Raw genomic sequence first — 17,225 nt, forward strand, 5'->3', positions numbered from 1 at the left:
GTTAGAAAATTGCCTCTTGGAGCCAACTTTAAAAACCAAATGTTTCTGTGCCATGTGGAGCCTAGGAAGAAAGTGTTAAATAATTCCAACTTTTTTATTCCTCCTAATACGTCCCTAATATTCTTCTTGTTTTGTTCGGGGAAGACGATTAGAGAGAGAAACTTCCAGCTGAACTGCAAAGGCATCAGGATGCAGTATATAATTTAAGACGTCCAATAAAGCTGACAAGCAAAGGCACTAATGGAGACTCGGGGTTCAATGAGCTGGTGGACACAGAAACATCAGGATCCAGCTGCCAAGTAAACATTCAAGGTCAGGATGCAGGTCGAGGATGATACAGCCTGTGGACTCACAGAGCACGGTCCACCGGCCACAGAGAAGTCAGGGTAATCAGAGGTTATGTCAGGACACAGTCTCTTTTTGGGGCTCAGAGCCTGCAAGAGAAAGGCAGGTCAGCAGGGGAGCCCCTCTCACCTCTACTACTCTTCTAGATAAAGCCAGCCTGAGATACCAACACCAGCATATACGTAGCAATGCTTCTTAAATGTTTAATGCCAGTAGGACTGTTGTAAAAATTCAGATGATGATGCTATAGATCTGCAACAGGGCCTAGGAATCTGCCTTTCTAATAAGCTGATGCTGATACCAGGGTCTCCAGACCACACTTTGAATTGAACTCATGCCAGATATTGCTTTTTGCTCCTTGAATATGTTTACTCATTTCATGCTCATTATAGATACCATGCTACCATCTTCCTCATCTCAGAGGACTCAGAGAGGTTGCAAATGTATGCAAATTCTCCTTGCTGGTAAATGACAGAGCAGGATTTGAACCCAGGTAGGCTGATCCCACAGTCTGTGCTGGGGTATCCATCAGGCCACACTGCTCTTCAAGGCTATGCCATGCATACTGCTCCTCAGTGTCCCTGGGTAGAGCTGGTGCTTAGCCAAATCTGGATGCCTTGACAGAGTTAAATCATTGTAAACATCACTCTAGTGTCCAACTTAATAGAACAGGAAGAGAAAGTGATTCTAATAATAGTCGTTTGGTTGAATAAGAGTCATATGATCTGTAGTATGCTGGCTACATGCTTGTTGCACAAAATGGTATATGTTTGCATATATTTTCTCCCATCATTTATTTATTGTATTATACCTAACTGAATCTGTCCTTGAAAATTGAAAATAGCAGATCAGCACAATGAACAATACACACAGATTTGCTTTCATGTTTTCCCCATAAGAGAATCTGGCTTAACTTCCTTCTCAAGACTGTATCTGACCAGCCTCTGTGTTTATACGAATTCCTTGTCTTTGTAAGGCAGAGAAATGCTGGCACCTCCTGTGGATTAAAATAACTGTAAAAACCCTGATTTGAAAGGGCCTCTGAGCCTGCTGCCTGGCTGTTCTGGGCAGCTAAAGATTTGAATTCTATTGAGTTACAGTTTACTGTGGTTGGAGGCAGCATCGGTGAGGAAGAGAGCGCCAGGCCGGCCACCTGATAGCGCAGCTGCCCGGAGCCTTTGCACAGGTTCCCAGCATCCCTCCAGCCTTCAGCAGCAGCCACATTAACCAGCCAAGCAAGGGCTCTGTCTCCGAATTGGCAACCCTCATCAAGGAGGCTTAGCTCGCTCCGTGGATTCCCAAATGCCCAGAGGGGGTCGTCTCAGTCAAATATATGCATGGTTGCAGAGGGATAAAGGGGGGCAGCAACAGTGAGATTATGCTGTGTGCTACCCTGGAAGGGGGAATAGAAAGGAATAAGATATGCCCTTATAGAATGAGGCTCTCCTCACCCTTATATGCGAATATTTCCCCTCTTTAATATTTATTGAATTTTTTTCTGAGAAATTTCCATCCTGGGCACAAAGTAATAACATGTAGAATAAGCAGAAATCCTAAGTGTGGAGAATAGCATGTGACTTCAGTCAATGTTAACTGCAAAAAATATACAGTGATTTGCCTTCTTCTGTGATACTATCAGTTGCCCATAAAAGAAAGCAATTTCCCTATAACAATATATTTTTTAAAGATATATTTGAATTTTTAAGGTAAATGAAACTATTATGTGTATGTTAAGTCAGCCTATGGAGTATATTATCAGAAAGCCTAGAGAACGTCAATTTATATCTCTGCCAAATGTTAAGATATAGTGCTTTTTACTTTATTTGATTGATTGCTTCAGGATAAGTGAATATAAATATATATACATGTTTGGATAATACAGATATTTTCCAATTAGCTGAGTTTGAAATGCAATAAAATTTTACGTGGTTTTCATTTTTTATTTTCTTTTCATTTTAATTAATTAGTCAGTGCAGCAGGATAGCAAAAATTTAATTCACAAATCAATTCAGATGTGTAGAGAAAATGTAATTTCTTGATTTGTTTATAATCAGCCTTCCCATCAAGCTAGTAAGCAAGAAAAAATAATCTACATGTCCAGTCTGTTTATTTAAGGTCTGATTCTATAGTTTAAATAGTACCTTAAAGTATTTCTCAGTGTCTCTTGGATGAAAATTCTTCTCAGAAGCATTTCTGATCTGCTTCTCTGCTTGAGTTTGCTTTTGGGTGTTTGCATAAAGGGAGATAAAGGGCCTGTTGGCTTTGGGGCTAGTTGTGGTCCTCGGATCCACACTGAGTCTTTCATTACATCGAACTCCGGTGCCTCTGACATGCCTTCTCTGGCTGGACATCACTGGCTCTTCTGTCGTTTAAAGCTGATCCTGTGGCAGGCGTAGCTGTAGTTTATTTCCTTGAGCTCAAGCCTGGCTGTTCCCTGGGTGATCCAGCCACTCCCCTGTCAGCACTAACGGTGTGGACTCGGACTCCTTTGAAGTCTGAACTGGACTTTGAGCTCAGACATTATGCTACATGAAATAAGCCAGCCACGGAAAGACAGATACTGCATGATTCCACTTACATAAAGTATCTAAAATAGTCAGACTCATAGAAGCAGAGAATGCAGTAGTCATTGCCAGGGTGTAGGGGGGAAAACAGGGAGCTGTTTATTCAATGGATATAAAGTTTCAGGTATGCAAGATGGGTAAGTTCTAAAGATCTGACATGCAACGCGGCCCCTGTATTTAGCAGTGCTGCATCATACACTTAAAATTTGTTAAGAGGGTAGAACTCATGTTGTTCTGACCACAACAAAAAAACAAAGACATAGAGACACAAGGAAACTTTTGACGGTGATAGGTTATTATCCTGACCGTGGTGATGGTTTCACGTGTATGTTCAAGCTTATTAAATTGTACACATTAAATATGTACAGATTTTTTTATATAAATAAAGGTTTTTAAAAATTACAATAATGGCCTCAGTTCGGGTGGTCCTTGCTATAGCCCTCCTTGGCATGGTGCATATTTCAACTGGACTTTTTTTAGCTACTTATGCATCTTAATTATGCCATACTAAAACCAAGAGTAAATTGGGAAATCAAAACAAGACAAATCTCCAGAGTACAAATACAAAAACCCAGAGGGGAGACATTACAGCACATACCTAACCAACTCCCATATTTCTTTCACCTTTCTCTTCCACAAATCCCCTAAGGTTTGCTTTGAAAAAATTTCCCCTTCCTCCTATCAAGCAACAAGACTTGTGGTTTTTCTGTCCTTGACAAAAATGGTAAATTATGACAGAATCCTATGCACATGGGTCGTTCGTGTTTGTTATTAGATATTTTATAACAAATGATAAATAAATTTTTTAAATAGCTTCATTCTGTAAATCCAAGATTGAAAGTTAATCATTACCTAATTCTTTCTCTTTGTATTCTCTCTGTAACAAATACTGTACTCATCATATAGGTAGCTTGGACTTGGGAGAAGGGCTAATCTTCAGAACTTAGGGGAAGGTCTAGTTCTCAGAAAGGCAAAAGAAAAGAGGACAGTAATAAAATGCTTTTTAAAATCCCATTTATGGCCCAAGACAAACTGAGATTGCATTTGAAAATCATTGGATTTATACTCTATATCTCTGCTGTTTTATGTGATTAGTATTGACTTATTAAGTTAATAAACACATTTATGAGCAGCCACTTTGTTTTAACCACTGAAAGAAAGAAAAAAATCGAGTTCTTTTTGGAGAAATAAAATGTACTCTTTGTCTTTAGAGACTCACCTATTATATGAAATAAAAATAATATAAACAGGATTCTTCAGCCCTATCCAAAAGCTACATGAGAGAAGGCTGCTGAGAACTAATCCTCCCCTAGGCCTCTGCTATAAATGGAATGTCTGTGTGCCCCCAAAATGTATATGTTGAAACCCTAACCCCCATATGATTGTATTATGAGGTAGTGCTTTTGTGAGGTGATTAGGTCGTGAGAGTAGACCCCTCATGGAAGGGATCAGTGCCCTTTATGCAAGGTACTCTAGAGATCTCACTCCCCACCTCCTCCATGTGAAGACACAGTGAAGAGACAGCTGTCTATCAACCAGGAAGTGGGTCCTCACCAGACAGTCTGCCAGCACCTTAACGTTGGATTTCCCAGCCTCCGTAACTCTGAAAATTAAATGTCTGTTGTTTGTAAGCCAGCCAGTCTATGGTATTCTGTAACAGCCACTCAAAATGACTAAAGCGGACTCTTCAGGTTGAGTTTCCCCTAAGAGCTGTGACTACGGAAGCTCTTCTGGCTCCACATCCAGCCACTGTGTATTAAGGCAGCACTCACTGATTTCTTTTAATTACAGGCAGACAAAAGCCACAGTAGAAAATACATGTAACTTTAATCTAACATCCTTGCCATAAAACTGAATCATTAGGAGCTTCTGGTTTGCTAATTCCTGGAAGCTGTTGAAAGTATAGCAGAGACTGCTTAGGGCCCATAATATCATTTTTGCCTCTTCTGGGCACCCATCTAAACTACATTTTCAACTCTTTTACAGTTAGACTAAGACCATATTTCCCGTGCAAGTGGTCAGCAAACTACAGCCTGGTAACTACACCCAGCCTACCACGTGTTTCTGTTTTAACTAAAGTTTTATTGGAACAAAGCTATAACTACAGCTGCTTTTCTGTTATGATGGTAGATTTGAGTAATTGCACAAAACCATGTGGTAAACAAAACCAAAAATATAAATTATCCAGCCCTTTATTTAAAACGTTTGCCAACCCCACTCTAGTCCCTCTCTCTTCCCATTATGTAATGATCTTAGAGGCCATATTTGAAGATGTTGTCCCCACAGTATGAAACAAATCTGAATTCTTGAATTAGAGCATGTAACAAAGCTCTTCTGATCCATTGGACCTCACGAGAGTGAAGATGAGTTTTTATTGTGCATTGCCACAGAAATTTTAGTATTGTCTGTTACAACAGCTAGCATCACTTTCCTGGAAGAGCCAAAAGCCATCATGAATATATATGGGTGCTTCTGATTAATCATTGTAGCTCTTAATTGGCTGGCAAACTGGAAATATGTCACTTTGTAATGGAATCTCTCTGAGAATATCTTCCTTATCAATGCCCATGACAGTACATTAACTCTCTCCTAACCTTCAGCTGTACAAAATCCAACCTAGCAGGTGATTCCAGAAAAGATACAGTCATCTCTGTGTACTCTGTCACTGTAAATGTCTGAAGTTCTACTGGTTTAAGATAGGACTAAGAGGACAGGTGACTCTCAAACTACAGCTGTCAGTGTGGACTCATAGTTTCCACACACTGAATGAAACTGTGGAAGTGCATATCTCTCAGCAGAAGCACTTCACAACACATTTACCAGAAAAGCTGTTGACCTGGAGGCCACATGGGAAAAATGTTGATGGCTGCTATCCACTATCTCCCACACAACACCCAAATGTGATAGGCAAGGAGAGAACCCTTGCAACTATTGCATATGGATTTCCCTAGTAGGAACAACACATGTTCTCCTTCAGCAAGGCAGAAATTTCCAAGATTTTTGGTTCTATCATCTGATGTACACTTTAAACACTACAATTTGGATCCTAAGAGTAGAAGAGAGAGCATCTTAATGAAGACCCAGAGGTTTCTTGACTTGGAGAACATGGAAAAGTAGACCATAAAATGACTCTTTAAAGACTTTCATTACCTCATTTCTGTTCAGCAGCTGTAGCCAGATAAACCACAAAATCACTCTCAAGGAAGCCAAGTAAATCTTCTGACAGTGGGGCACCAATAAGAAGTTAGCCTTGAGAATGTGTTCTCAATAGGACCCATGTGTCTTGATAATGAGAATAAACTTCCTTGTATAATCCAGGGCCAGGAAAGTCAGAAGGGTGAAACAAAGCAAGGAAGATAAACACATTCCAGTTTTAAGTTGTCCTTTGTTGGGTGGTTTTGGCAAAAAAAAAAAAAAAAAAAAAACAGGAAAGATGGCAAACAAATCTAAAATGGTGCAATACAAAAAAAGAAGGAAGAAGTTCCAGATGCTCCATAGCCTATGCTACTAAAAACCATTACATTATTTACAAACTCTCCCCAGGCCTGGTTTTCAGCAAGAATGGTATATTGGTATATGTTAGGTACACATCATTATCTTTGAATTGCAGTATAAATGCTAACCTAAGCAAATTGGTTTTTAACAAGAATTGTACTTATGAAAGGACATATGAACATTTATTCCCAGTACCAATGTCCTTATATGAAATGTCTTTAATATATATTTCTTTGTACAGAACATACATAAAGAACAGTAATAGTTTACCTGCAAAGTTTCCGGGTAATGATTCTCAAAAGAAACCATCAGTATCTTTTATTTTTTTATCAAGGTATAACTGACATACAACATATTAGTTTCAGGCATAAAACATAATGATTCACTATTTGTATATATTGTGAAATGATCACCACAATAAATCTAGTTAACCATTATCTTTTAAGCTTACTAGGACAATGGTCATAAAATCATGACAATGCAAAAAACAGATAAATAAGCACCTTATATCAAAGCATACCCCCACTGTTACCCTCCCCTCTTGCAAGCATCACCTCCCTCTGTTGTTGTATGGGGAGAAAAGAGGTGGGTTCTCTATAAGTCTTTCCTGTACTGTCTGCTCCACAGTCTCTATCACCAACAGGGGCTACCCCTGATACTTTAAGTTCCAGCATGGACCCTGAGATTGAGGTTGTTCCTTTGTTCCATTTCCTGAGAGCTGATATGGGACAAGTCACATTTCCCTTTACTCTCACTTTATTCTTAACAGCACCACCATACACAGCTATACAGAAGTATTCAACTTTGCTCAAGGGTTGGAGAAGTTAAGGAGAATTATGCATAGGAGAAAACTGAAACTGTAGAGCAAACATGACTTTCCTGATAGTCCAAAGGAAAAACATCCAGAGAAATAAACCTTCCCAGGACTCCCCACACAGTCACATCCCAGACATAACCTTTCCCTGCTGTCCTGAGCTTTGCACTTTTCTACATCCTTCCCATTCTGCTCCCAGCCCTGCATGTGGCTGGAGACCCACCTCATGGCAAATCCCACCGTATGCCCACAGACAGTTTTCAAACCAGATTCATCTCTTTCTCCCAATTAATACACTTCCCAAGATCGGATTAATTTGGCTTAGAATAAAGTGTGGAAGGGCTTGAGATGTTTACTTGTGCAGTCAGTGGTGGCATTTGGCATTCTGCATCTGAAGAACAAGCTTGAGGAAGGAGGCATAATATTCATACTTCGAAGTCCTCCAGGAGAAGACACTTCAAGCCTGGTGCCCATCAAAATGTCTGCACAGGTAACTTTCAACAATATCTTCTTATTTTCCCAACCACTGAAACACTTCCTCACCTACATACACAAATACATACACAATCACACACATACACAGTCCTCTTCACAAGACAAGCACTTAATTTTCTGATTAAGTACACACTAAACAGTATTGAGTCATTTTTCCTACCTTTAAAAAAAATTATCCTTGATATCAGATTATGTCTGCTCAGACCTGCTGAGAATATAAAGTAGTCATGGCTCAGCTATTCTTCCCTTAATAGCTGCTCCCTTAATAACACAGTGACTGGCACTGGATCCGTTTCCAAGTTGGACGCAGCAAGCTAGCTGGGCCTGATTCACCTTCACCAACCTTCCAGTTAAAAGACCCATGAAAACCGAACAAGATGTGAAGCTGCAAACAGAATTTAAATTAAGAATATCAGTGAAGGAATCTCTAGATACAAAACAAATTAATGGGCCTGAGAAATAATTAGCACCTAAATCCTGTCCAAAGCACTTCCCTATGTAGAGATAAGAAAAGGCCTCTGCTACTCCTAAATTATATTCAAGACATCTGAGAGTCACTAACTGACACCCATGTCCTACAAAGGAGCTCTTCACCCAAAGGAGCTTTTATTCATGCCTATTTATGTCTCCTAGCCATGCAGAGGACCACAGCTCCCAGTAAATAATACAGGTTAGTGGTGCAGCATATCCTCATTTTGTGACACCAAGAGAACAAATCTGTTAGTCAAGAACCATAATTCATTGCATTGGTGTTTCATTATGACAAAGGCAGTACAGCTTAAACAGTGAAGATTTTGAACACTAGACTCAGACGTGAATTCTAGTATTGACTCTTCTACTTCCTGGGAAAATAATTGAAACTTCCCGAGTCTTTTTTCATTTAATGAAACTACTACTTCATATGATTGTTTTGAAGATAAAATAAGTTAATTCAAGAACATGTCACAATGTCTAGCACGTGACAAGCACTTAATAAATAATATTCAAAAGCAGACAGCAAAAGAAAATAGTTTAGAACACCGAGTTGAGAGCTGGAGCTTCCCATTTAACTAGGTGTGATTAGATTTAGCTAGGTGTGACTAAGTTCAAGCCAATAAGGTGTGAACAGAAATAAAATGAGCAGCATGTGGATCATTTACTTAAATGGCAGTCCTTATTGTTCCCATTTCCTTACGGCTAAATAAAACACAGAAATGGTAGTAAGTCATTTTAGGCTCACAGATTGGGGTAGCACAACAATGAATCAACAAGACCTCTCTCCTGCTCTTAGACTGATTACTCTCGAGGCCTGTTCTACAGTTGTCATTCTGAGACTGCCTACATTTCTCTCCTTAGTTGCTTCCTTTTGTTACCAGATATCAGGTCCTTCTCTTTATTGTATTCCCTCATTTTGCTTCATTAAAGAAGAGTGCATGGGAGGTAAACCTCCTATGTCCCTACGTATATGAAAATGCATTTTCTCTAAATGTTGAGTGACAGTTTGGCTAGGTACAGAATTCTAGGTTGGAATTCATTCTCCATCATAATTTTTAACATGTTCAACTGCTTTCCAGAACCTAGTATTTCTCTAGAAAAGTCTGATATATTCTTTCAACTTATTTAGCACTTAGTAATCCTCCTCCACCTAAAGAATCATGTCATTCTTGTCATGAGAAACTACATGTTTTTATTCCTTTTATAACTTTGTTAGGTCTTTCTGTTCTCTTTCTGGAAGGATTATCATGTGTGAAATTTTTGAAATTCTTCTTTATGTCTCTGAACTTTAGCTCATATTTTCCCTACATTGTCTTATTTTATACGTCCTGAATGTTTTCTTCCAAATATTCTATGAAATTTTATGTTGATAAACCATAGTTACCAGAACTCTTTATTATCTAAAAGTGCTCTTTTTGATTGCATACTGTTCTTGTTTTATGAACTCAGTCCTTTCTTAAATTATCATATTTTGCCAAACTCTTTACAAAGATTATCTTATCTTATTATTTCCTGGAATCATTTTGGAATGAAGAATAATTACTGTTATTTTACAAATGAGAAAAAGAAGCTGTCTTGCCTGAGGGTTTCAGCCCCAGGAAAGTTCACTGAATTTGGTGACACCAAAAAATGACAACTGAATGTTGGGGGTAAAAGGGTTTGTACCCCGCTTTATTCTCCTGGTGGCAGGACAAGCAGCTAGCCTCCCATCTGCCTCAGGGCCAGTCTGCATGCAGCAAGCCAGTTCCTGCCCTAGGCCTCTCCCCTGCCTCGCAGCCCCTGTCTCCACCCCTGGCTCTCCTTGTCCTCCTCTCCAGGCTCTCCCTCTGCTCAGTCTGTGCCCTGTGCCCCAGGCTCTGACTTCAAGCACCGCTCTGCCCCAAGCACTTCCAGAGCTCTTTATATAGCAGCATAGGCAATATGGGCTCACTGTCAATGGTGTGTAAACATGAGCCTAGCAGTAGGCCAATTATATCATCAAGTAGATTTGGGAAGGTGAGCATCCGGCCATGGGAATTTCCATTTTCCCTACACTCCACACTGCCAGGATTCTTGACTCACAATCTGTGTGCCCTCAACCTTCGGCAGTGGTCCCTGTGCGAGAAAAGTGGGGCATTGAAACCAGATTCCACAATAGCAATAGAGACTACACCAACATACAGATAGCAAAAATTATAATACAGATAACAACAGAAATTATAATAATCTCCAAGACTGAGGAGATCAATGGCGACCAAGTGGTCATCCCGGCTGTATTCAAACTGGTTCTCAGATGAGTTAACCAAAAGGACCATGAGTGGGCCTTACAATACCCACCATCTCCAGCCACAGTTAAGTCAATGGAAATGGAGAGAAGGAGCCAGAGAGGTGCTAAGGGTTGAACTGACAGGAAATCCATGCCTTCAATTGGGCATAAGACAGATTCTGATCTGATCATTTGTACTGAAAACAGTTAGACTTATATCAGATAATGGTGATATAAAACTCAAAGTTACCATTAAAACAAAACAACCTTCTCCTCTGAAATATCTGGAGGCAGATAACCTCTGGTTTTATTAGGTATTCTCTTCCCCAGTAGACCTCAGTGTTAAAGCAGTGTCTCATTAGAGGTGCTATACAGGGAGGGGGAAATGGAGGGGAGAATGAGTCTTGGAGCCAGCAAACACAGAGCTGGAGAGGAAGACACCTGGGAAGAACCAGGTCTTCCTACACTCAACAATACCAACTCCTGGAAGCAAATTACTCCTCTTCTCCCCTCACCCCAAACAATCATCAGCCACCATATCATTTCTGAACTTCCCTAGGGAGGTAAGACTTTCCTTACTTCTTACTAAACCTCACTTAAGTTTATCCAAAACTTTGTCAGAGTTGCCATGTATAAAAATGGTGAGTTGCTCTTCATCTTTTGAGTACCCATTACTTTAAAAGCCAAAGATAAAGAACCCATCTCAATAACAAGAAGGATATCCAAGATAAGATAAATAATATGCATTGATTAAGGGGAGAGCGGGATTACAATTTGTTCCTTTTTGGGTCGTAACTCACCTGGTGGGAGATTGAGATAGATCAACCTCAACATGCAATCAGGGGTAACATGAGGGACTGAAAGGTTTGAATATAAAAGCTCTTGCGTTAGATTTTCCCTTGCCATGCTAAATTAAAAACTCACACACACAGTCTCTCACAGCCCCGTTTTAGTCTGCTCATGTTACCATAACAAAATTCCATAGACAGGATGGCTTAAACCACAGAAATTTATTTTTCACAGTTCTGGAGGCTGGGAAGTCCCAGATCAAGGTGCTGACAAGGTAGGTTTTGTTCCGAGGCTCCTCTTGTCTTACAGTGAGTGGGCCATCACCACAAGGTATGCTCATGTGACTCTTCTTTGTATGTAAAAGGAGAGAGAGAGAGAGAGAGAGAGAGAGAGACACAGCTGGCTCCCTGGTGTCGCATCTTACCAGGACACTAATCCCATCTTGGTGGCCCCAGTATTGACCTCATCTAACCTCCCACAGTCACCCTGTCCACACACCTTCACACTGAGGGTTAGGGCTTCAGCATGCAAATTTTGAACAAGACCTTCAGTCCCTAACAGCTCCCAGTCCACAAAATAGCATCGAATACCTTGCATGACTTGAGTTCTGACTCACAGATTCCTCACTGGAAAGTATACTGCTGTTACATACTACTATTTCAGTTTATGTTTATATAATAAAAGATTGCTATATTAGCCATAGTTCCTTTTATATCATACATTGTTTTTCCATTTACTGCTGTTTGCTAGATTTATCACACTGACACTAGTGTGGATGTTTCCTTCAAATTAAACACTACCACCTCTCATTTCTAGTTACCAGCAGACTCTGTCTACTGCCGTTTGTTCACAATTACCAACACGTCAGTTGAACTAGTTCAAATAATATCTCAGTGGATATTTATACCTTGAAAAAGAAAAGCCAGTATTTGAAGAAACTCTTCACGCAGATGTTAGGAAAAAAGTCCACCTGAGAGAATATGTTATCTTCCTGAGTATTATACAAATGCATAGTACTCTAAGCCATTAAAACAAAAGGCGTAAAAATATTCTTATATGGAACAAAATTGATTGTTACATAGATTCTACAGGGATATTTTTATTGTTATTTTAATGTACTTTTTTTAATACCTTGAAGCAGAAAGGTAATTTTTGTGGGGTTATTTCAGAAAGGGAAAACAATTCTTAACTCCTGTAACCACCCTGAAGAGACAGGATGGAAAGGAAACTGGTGAAAACAGGATGCACAGAAGTACAGCCCTTTGAACTAAGCAGAGGAACAAATCCCATAGTGCTGCAATATAAAAAGAAAAATCCATTATTGACAAAAGATACTAAGGACACTGGTCCCCTTTGAAAGTCTGCAGCTCAGAATAACAATGATGGCCATTGCAATGACTACAATTTATGCATTACGAATGATATGTTTTTAATAAGCTCTTACATTGATATATCTCTTTGTTAGAAAGATCTTATTTCTCCCCGGGTCATTTTTCATGTTATTCTCCCTGAACATAGCCTCCTTTTTCTAGCAAAACAGCAATGCCCATATTAATGGTATAAAATGAATCTGAGTAAAAAACAGACTGTGTTACATAGCCGTAATAGCTCTGTCCCTGTCAACCGAACTGCAGTTGACCTTGGAAGGAAGGGTAGGTGTTACATCCATAAGGACACTTTTTCAAGCTGAATAATGCCAACTATGGAGGTGACAACACACTTAGGGAGACAGAAGGAGTGACAGCTGTTCGTTCCACCAGTACAGATGCTGGGTAATTTGAGGTTCAAATAGTAATGTCAACTCCCCATGGCATGAGCCATGGAATGGTTTTTCCCCTTGACAACAAACCATCTCTCTTACACAAGGAGAGTAACCCATCTTTATTCCCCAAAAACTTTGTAAGTATGAGTCACTATGACTAGTACTTTCACATATCTATGATGTATATATCCAAATGTGCATTGTTTTTCTGAAGAGTCCTTCAAGTCCTTACTGTTTGTTCTATTACAGATACCATTATTCAAATCATTTCACAATAAAATGAAGCAAGGCATTCCAAGTAGAAGGGAGAATAAGTGAGCCCCATTATTTAGAGAGCACAAAGGCCAACATACGCAGAGTGAGGCTGGGCAGGCGCAGGCAGCGTGACGTAGTACACACCCTCTTGCACCTGATTGATCATGAAATAGAGTTCAGAATTTGTTTGATGAGAAGACATTACATTTTTTTAACCAAGGTAGTCTTAAGATACTGTGGAGTAAAATTGCAGAATTTCCAGAATCCCCCACTTGGCCTTAGTCCATTTGCATACCAATATGTGTTTCTTTCTGCAGCCTCTCGAGGCAAGGGCTGGAGAGAGAACGATTGTTCTCTCGCCGCTCTGTTCCTGGTACTCAGTTGGTCTGGTACCTGTCAGTCACTGGGGGACTCGCCTGTGGAATTCCTCCCGGAAAGGGCGGGCAGAGAGGTAGGCGTGCCCTGTGTCTGGAGAGACGGGGATAGCGAGCAGCAGCTGGAAGGGAAGAATGGAGCCTCATTGTGGGCAATAAACAGGTTTCTCCCAATCTGCCTTTCCTTAGATTGATTTCGGTCACACCAGTTTATCTGCCAAGGAACACCAACTCCCCCCAGGGCTACAGGTACATTTAAAAACTACTCCAGCAGAAGAGACGATAAGTGGGCAAGAGTAGACACAGGGAGACCATTTGCTGGAGTGTAAATGAGGTCATGATGGTTTCCAGTAGGGAGGCAGTGACGCAGGCAGTGGGAAGTGGTTACAGATCGTGTTTGTGATTTCTTTGTGAATGGGAAGAAAAGGAATAGTAGATACAAAAAAACATGTAAAGTGGGTAAAACAATAAATCCTTTATGACTCTTTTCAAACACTGAAGTTACAGGGAGGCTCTGATTCCTGCATTTCTTTATTTGCTCCTGCTTTACTTAAATAAATACTAAGAAAAATAATAAGTTAAGAAAAATAGTGCGGTTTTAATTTAAAGTTAGTATACCTTAGTTCCAATTCTTCTAAAATTCAGAGTATCCATTTGTGTTTTTATTTACCAATTACTACTTTACATGTAGTGCCATGCTAATACAAATTCAAGGGTGGATAAGACACAGTATTGTTCAATGTCAAGACCACAAAGTTTTACAGCTCAAAAGTATTAAACAGAGAAACTCTTGAGTGTCACTTCCAGGTCACAGTATATACTCAAATATGTATTCTTGCCATGTGATAAAGCTATATACATTGTAGTAAGGGAGATAAACATGTGAGCTATTCGTTTAGGTTCAGTGGACTTCTAGTTGTATGAGAAAGGAACAATTATGGGGCCTCAGGGAGGGTGTGGTCAACTCCACCCCAACATTGGGGAGGTATGTCTTTGAAGAATCCATTATTTTTCTCACAAGATTTGACGTCCTCATCTTTAAAATGGAGGTAATAATACCCATGCAAATACCTCAAGAGGTTGTTAGATGGCACATCTCCTCTTTTCTATTTCTGTATGATCATCCTACAATATTCTAATTATAGAAATTTGCATAATGTATCTCCTCTCATAAATCTCAATAATCATTCCTTTCATTATTATGTTGCAGCTTGACTATCTCACTTAAAGTCTCAAAATATGAAGATTAAAGTTCCAGCCTTGTACACTTCCACGTTAGCTATCCTTGCCCACCTACATTTTAATCTGATTTGAATTCCAATATTATGTGTCTTTTGTGCCATTAGATTTCAAGTTATCAAAGCAGGGATTTGATAAATTAAAATATAGCTATGGTGCATATACCTAGAAGGCTTAACCTATATTAAATAATAATCATTTCAATAACAGAACAAATTAAAGGATACCCAAACTATTAACATTGCACCTTATGGTAAATTATCTACATAAACAGAAATGTTAAACTGAACTGTCTCCTTATGTACATCTTAAAAATATTACTCATTCTTCTCTAAAAATAGAAAGCTTAGAAAGTTAGTTTTTGGAGACTTCCACCTCTAGCCAAGGTGAAGTAATGCCTCAAAACAACCAAAAAGCAAAAACAAATTAATAAATGAAGTAAGGTTTCAAGACGCCGGACAGAGGAACGAAGGACAGTCATCTCTGAGAGATGGGGAACAAATGCAGTAAGGCCCTACAATTGCCCCACCTTACTACTTGAAAGAGTTTCCAGGCCTTGATACAGGGAGAGTGAACCAAGACCGAGTCTAAAGGTCTCTCTGATTGGAGGAGACATGACAGAGAGTCCAGGGAGACCAAAGAGGGTGGAGTTCATAATAGGACATCAGATAGGAAAGAGCTACATAGAGAAATCCAGAAACCGGCAGAGGGTCTCCACTGATTATTCAGGTGAATATTGATCAGCACTTGTGTAGAGGAAACTACCCAAAGCTGGTGAAAGAACCGTCTGAAATGATTAGAAGGAACAATGCCAGACGTTTGCACAAGCCTGGGATTAGGGCCTATTCACAACAGCCAGACTCCAAAACCCCATTAATTCCTGGGGCACTGGGTAGACTACTCAGCAGGCTCTTGTCTCAGTGGTGGGCAATTAGTCCTACACTGAGCATTATTCCAGATCAACCTAACAAATCATAAAAATAAGACCTGAAAGGATCAAACTGATTCTAAGTAAATTAACTGCAGCCCAGAACAAAGCTTAAGAAGATTTTACAGAAACACATAAATATCCAACACTTAACAAGATAAAATTCACAATGGATGGCATCCAGCCCAAGATTACCAGTCATGAAAATCAGGAAAGTACGACCCATAACAGAGAATCAATTGACTCAGAATTGATATAGATGTTGGGATTATTAGACAAGGAAATTGGAATAGTAATTACAGTTATATTCCATATGGTCTGAAAGTTATATAGAAACATTGAAGATATAAAATAAGATCCAAATCAAACTTCCAGAGATGAAAACAACAGTGTTGGAGTTGAAAAATATACTGTATATGATTTAAAGCAGATTTACATTATAGTATAAAAGGTAAGTGAACTTGAAGATACAGCAATAGAAACTTTACAAAATGAAATACAGAAAGAAAAAAAAAAGTTTTTTAAAAATGCAAAGTTAATCAGTGACCTCAGAACAACTTCAAGTGGTCTAATATGTATGTTTAATTGGAGTCCCCAAAGGATAGAATAGTGAGTGGAAAAGGGAAAACATATTGAAAGAAATAATGGCTGTAATATTTCCAAATTTGATGAAAACTTTAAACCCACAGATGCAGAACCTCAAGAAACGTCAAACATAAGAAACATAAAAAACTACCATATGTTCATCACAATCAAATTGTTCAAAACCAATGATAAAGAGGAAATCTTAAAAGCAGCTAAAAGAAAAAATGTACATTACTTGTTGGGGAACAAAAATAAAGATAATAGCAGATTTCTCTTCTTAAATGACACAAGAAAATAAAAGGACAAACCAAAAACTAGGAGTACTTATTTGCAAAGCCTAAATCTGGTAAAGGGCTTGTATCCACAATATATTTTTTAAAAAAAGAAAGAGAAAAAAACCTCTTAAGTCAATAAGAAAACAAACAACTCAGTTTTAAAATGGCAAAAGACTTTTAATAGAAACTTTACCAAAGAAGATACATGGGTAGAAAATAAGTACATGCTAAGATACTCAACATCATTACTCGTAGGCAAATGCAAATTAAAACTACAATTGGATACAACAACCCACCTACTAGAATGTCTAAAATTAAAAAAAACTGACCATACCAAGTGTTGACAAGCATGTAAAGGAACTGAAACTCTCTATTATCCACACTACTAGGTAATATAAAATGGTATAGCCATTTTGGAAACAGTTTGGTCAATTATTATAAAGTTCAATATATATGCACCACATAGTTCAGCTATTTTTCTCTTAGATATTTTCCCAAGGGAAAAGAAAGCATATGTCCATACAAAGACTTGTACACAAATGTTTATAGCAGCTTCATTTGTAATTGCAAAAAACTGTAAACAACC

At 38.9% G+C, this 17,225-nt stretch overlaps 1 pseudogene; it reads left to right on the top strand.

Moving 5' to 3' along the window:
* Positions 1 to 318: 318 nt before the first annotated feature.
* The window catches only part of LOC118927642 (protein DEK-like), a 129,048-nt pseudogene continuing 112,141 nt past the window's right edge, over positions 319 to 17,225 (top strand).

Source organism: Manis pentadactyla, chromosome 16, assembly GCF_030020395.1.
Source record: "Manis pentadactyla isolate mManPen7 chromosome 16, mManPen7.hap1, whole genome shotgun sequence".
NCBI classification, from domain to species: Eukaryota; Metazoa; Chordata; class Mammalia; order Pholidota; family Manidae; genus Manis; species Manis pentadactyla.